Source organism: Frankliniella occidentalis, unplaced genomic scaffold, assembly GCF_000697945.3.
Source record: "Frankliniella occidentalis isolate FOCC.00 unplaced genomic scaffold, Focc_3.1 Scaffold41, whole genome shotgun sequence".
Taxonomy (NCBI): Eukaryota; Metazoa; Arthropoda; class Insecta; order Thysanoptera; family Thripidae; genus Frankliniella; species Frankliniella occidentalis.
The window spans coordinates 2,027,534-2,032,346 of record NW_026267171.1 but is presented as its reverse complement, the minus strand read 5'-3'; the positions used below and the strand labels follow the sequence as shown (position 1 = coordinate 2,032,346).

At 59.7% G+C, this 4,813-nt stretch overlaps 1 protein-coding gene across 2 annotated transcripts in view; it reads right to left on the bottom strand.

Moving 5' to 3' along the window:
• Positions 1-4,813, bottom strand: part of LOC113216139 (uncharacterized) — a 52,704-nt gene that overhangs the window by 30,763 nt on the left and 17,128 nt on the right. Inside the window, exon 2 of one of the 2 annotated variants that reach the window (XM_026435888.2) lies at positions 527-673. The exons of the other annotated variant lie outside the window; for it this stretch is intronic. The gene's annotated coding sequence lies outside the window, so the exon portion shown is untranslated. The remainder of the gene's footprint in view (positions 1-526; positions 674-4,813) is intronic. 2 annotated transcript variants of the gene reach the window in all.

Genomic DNA, 4,813 nt, shown 5'->3' with positions numbered 1-4,813 from the left:
GGGGGCGGGGCGGGGCGGGGCGGGGGTGCTCAGGTTAAGGGTGGCTCGGGGAGGGCGGCCCTCGGGAGGGCGGCGCGGAGCTGGCCCAGCCGGGGCACTTCACGCGACAGAATCTAATTAGCAAGTCCACGGCGACCACCCGGCGGAAACGGAGGGTGGGGTGGGGGGCGGGGGGAGCTCGTATGGACCACAGTCATTTCCACGGCCACCGAGCGGCGGCGGCGCGACGGGTTCTTTTTTTTTCGCGGCGCCGTGGCGAAGGGCGGCCTTGATGACGTACTGTCAGTGTCTGCCACCCCCGGCCCGGGTACGCTAGCCACACCTGGCTATACTGGCAGCGGTGGGCCGGGGCCAAGGACTCGCAGCGGGGCGGCGAGGCGGCGGAGCGGTGGGGCGACGGCCGCCCCCGCGAGGGAACTGACCTTTGACCGACCGGCCCAGGCGCGCCGGCGCGTGCCAGTGTCGGGGATGAGAATAGGACCGGCCGTGTGGCATTGATTGACTCCTTGAAATGACGTATCCTTACCTGGACGGCCTTTTCGAAATCAATTTGGCTCCTCCTCACGCGACGCGCGGCCGACGGCCGGACCGCCGCTCTCGCCGGGCCCCCGACGGTCGATGCGGAGAGAGTTTCGGTGAGCGGGGGAGGAGGAGAGCTCGCACAGCGCGCACTCTGGATCGGGACACACAAAAAAACACAGTGATTGGACGCGGTTTTCTTTTGGCTCTCTCCTACAACATCTCACTCAAACTGCACATTCCGCTGAAAAAAGGGGCAAAAGGACAATTTTTATTGTATTTTGAGATACCAGAAAAGTGGTGACAATGGTTGCCATTTTAATCGCCTGCTGGTCTTTTTTAAATGGTGGAAAAGGAGCAAGCTCTGGTTTATTGCGAAATGAAGACTATAAATGGACTCTCCTCTTTGCATACAAAAATAAAATGTATAAACAATGCTCGCGCAAGCGATCGCGTCGCGTCGCTGCCTTTGAAATACGCTCGAGTTGGCCAGGGCCAGGCCACGCGGGGGCGGGTGCGGCGAGCGGGGACCATGGGTAGAGTCATGACTCCCCTCCAAACCTCAACCCCTCCAGGAGTCACAGCGGAGGTCCACGTGACGCGTCATGGGACGGCTATGTGACGCGTCACCGTCACGAGGTGCCTCGGTGAAACGTGCGCGACGTTTGCGCGGAGCGTGACTCTACGCCGCGCGCGCTCACACACACACACACACCGAGCGAGCGCAGTGGCAGGTCACAACCCCACCGTCGCTCCAATACGCGCCCTGTCCCAATCTGGGTTGTCCTTTGATCGCCATCAATGTTGCATATGCAGCCCCTGTGTGTGACATAGGACGAGCGGAGCGCGCGCCGTGTGTGTGATGGAGAGTGAATGTGTGCTCCAGTTGGCCTGTAGCCCCCCTTGGTAAGATATATATGTATATGCTATCCCCCCCTCCTCCCCTATCCAACCTCCACCACCACCACCACCACCTCCACCTATCTGGGAAAAAGGACAGCTTGCACGGGTGGCGCTGTGCTTCATGCACAAAACCTGATGTGTCCCGAAATGCACTGACGGGTCGGGACACCGCAGCTGCAGAACAGAGAGAATTTTTCAGTAATGTGTGTGAAAGAGCGACTGACAGCGAAAGGGGGGGGGGGGCACAAGAGTGAGGGTAACAACGATGTAAAAGGGATGGCTGAATATGAAAGCCACCGGTAGTCTGACTGCGAACTATAAGTCCATAGAGACGGGCTGTTCCCAAAAACTTTCCCATTTGTGTCCCATAGTAGTTTCCTCACCACCCGACGCGAAATTTCCTGTACGCAACTGGATTGCTTTTAGTACGCCGTGACAAACCTCAGCACTCCGTTGTAGAACAACACGCGTTGTTTTCCACGACAAATGGGTCAGTATGAACACGCTCCCACAGTAGTTCAATGCTTATCTGAAAACTCAACAGTGTACATTGTATGCTGACAAATCAGCAATGATTGATGATGATTGCTGATATCAGTGTACATGGCATGATTGCTGCTATATCACCGATCATCAATGATCACGTTTAGGTTTTGGGCCGTTTTTGGCTAATATTTCCTTTCAGGTGGACAACATTCGAAAGTGGATAGCATTTTTAGATTACTCGTGAAAAAAGCTTGAAAAAGGCTATGTGATAGGGTTCACTTTCGAAATGGTCTGCCTCTCGAAAATGGCGGTAATGTAAACCAAGTTGGTAACGGTCAATTTGGATATCAGATAGCAGCTCGTCACTTTCCAGTCAGCGTGAGGTAATAGCCATCACATTTGTTTTGCCATGTTTTGACCAAAAAAACCTTGGAATAATGTTGAAGAGAGACCCTATCCATTTTTTACTTTTTCTAAAATCGACTAATATCTCGTTGAGCTCCGATATCCCGCCCATCTCCACCTCTCCCGCTCCCCTGCGGTCGCTGGCGCCGCCCCTGGTAGCACACGGGGCCCGGCCGGCCGGAAGGAGAAAGGGGGGGGGGATGGGATCCAAGGGGTGTAATGTATGGAGGCACGGGGACCTGGGGGGCGGGGACCGGCGGCCAGGCGAGTTTGGAGATAAGTCCTCGTCCGCCCCCTTCCGCCCACCCTCCGCGCCCATTCGGTCGGTGCGACCCTCCCGAACCGAAAGTATTTTTCGAAGGACGGCGACAACAAGCCCGTGGCGCCCTGCTGCTGCTGCTGCTGCTGCTGCTGCTGCTGCTGCTGCTGCTGCTGCTGCTGCTGCTGCTGGGGCCTTTGCGCCTCCTGGGGCTTGTGAGGCATGCACGAGGCGCCCGCCAGATCATCGGCTGCTGCTTTGCAGGGCGCACATTCATAAAACGAACCGACAAAACGACAGTTGTCGAACGCAGTAACGTTTTCATTCGTCCTCGTCACGCCAACCAGAAACTTCCTTTCAGTGTTTTTCTCCCCCCCCCCCTTTCCCCCGAATACCTCCGACCTCCGTCCTTTGAGGGAGCAGTTTTATAACGGTTCACCGCCGTGGGCCTTGAAAACATCCTGTGTGATTTGGCGGTTCCTTCGGCACGCACTTTAATACAGCCCCCCGCCCCTCTCGCCCCAACCAAGACCAGAGGCGTTGCTCGGCGTGCCCGGCAGGCCCGGCAGGCCCGGCAGGCCCGGCAGGCCCGGCACCGACGGCTCCCGAGGCGGCCAGCCGAGGAATGCGCTCTTGATCCGTTCCCCCGACAGACCCCTAACCTTGTGTGGCGTTGTGTGCGTGTGTGTGTGTGTGTGTGTGTGTGTGTGTGCGCGCGTGCGAGAGAGAGGGAGAGGGGGAGAGAGAGAGGGAGAGCGCACAGCACGGTGCCTAGCCCATGTGCGTCTCACCCAGTCAGCGGATTGAGGTGGCGCGCGGGGGCAGGGGCGGTGGAGCAGCGGTCGTGTGTGACGTCGTACCGATGATTTTCGAGGACCAGATGTGGCCGCGCAATAAATACTACCCTATGAGCCGCAAACGATGTAAACATCGGGTCTGGCCGGACGCCACCCCTCCTCGCCGCGCAGCAGCGGAGAGAGGTAGGGGAGGCAGCGGCGCCGTAGCCTTGCCATTGGTGTTTTACTTTCCGGCCGATTAATCGTCGGTGCGCAACGAGGCGCACTCGCTACCAACACCAGACCCGTTTGTGTACGCCGAGCACAAGTCGCTCGGGGTGTACCCTCCCGACCAAACCCGACGAGGTAGATTTAGCGCCGGCAATTAACCGGTAATAGACACTCTGACTTGAAGCCGAGGGCCGCGAAAACACCCGCCAAATCGATGGGGCGGGAGGAGGCTCCGTACCGATAGGGGCGCGCGGGGAGGAGGAGGAGGAGGAGGGTCGAGAGTGGAGCGGGACGGGACGGACAGCCGGCAGCACTTTGCTCGCACCACCGGCCCGGCCCCGAGAGGGAGGGGGAGGGAGGCACGGGGGCTGCGACTGGGCGGGAAACGAAGTGGCAGAGAGCAGGGCGCAAGCAGGGAGGGACTGGGGCGGCCGGGCCGGTCTGCCAATAGTGCCAATTAGGGTGAACCGGGCCGAGCCGACCGCAGCCAGAGTCGCCAGAGTGGCGCGGCGCGCGCCGCACAGGGGAGGGTGGGGGGCAATGCCAGGGCAGGTTGTGCGAGCGTCAGGAGCGCCACCAGGACGCCCTACTCTTTCCAGCGACAGCGGGAGCGGGCGGGTGCCGCCGCGGCCCCACGACACTGCTGCGTGCGCCCCGCGCTGCCCTCTTGCCGCCCACGCGACCGGGCTGGAGTGAGAGAGAGAGAATGCCAAGAAAAGAAAGGTCGAGCCGCCAGACTTGTGACCCCGCCGGGCGCCGGGCCGCCCCTCCCGCGGCCACCGCGAGCCTCGGCTCACGGCACCCAGCACCGCCCGATTGAGTCAATCAATGAGGCGCTCCGGAGACCCAGGCCCGCCGGCCCAGTCGTGGCGGCCCCGGCTATCGCCCGGCCGAGGAGGCTGCCGCTCACCCAGTGGTGCACCTCGCCAAGGGTTCCGGTCCGGCAGGCAAACGTCGTACTGCGCCGGTACTGTACCAGGTGGCTGATTAACCCCTTCTGTAGTTATGCTGTACCGTACGCACGAGTGCGGGCGCTACTGCATAACACGGTAAAAACAGTTCCTTCATGTTCAAGGGCAAGACACCGATTCAAGGACTCCTCGTGTTTTTCCGCAACCCCATTATTGAATCGGTGTCTTGGTCCTTGCAAATCAAGAAACTGTTTTTAGCCCGCCCTTCTGCTTTTAAAAAGGCATTAAAGCGGGCTTATGCAACCGCTCTCGTGTCTGTCTGT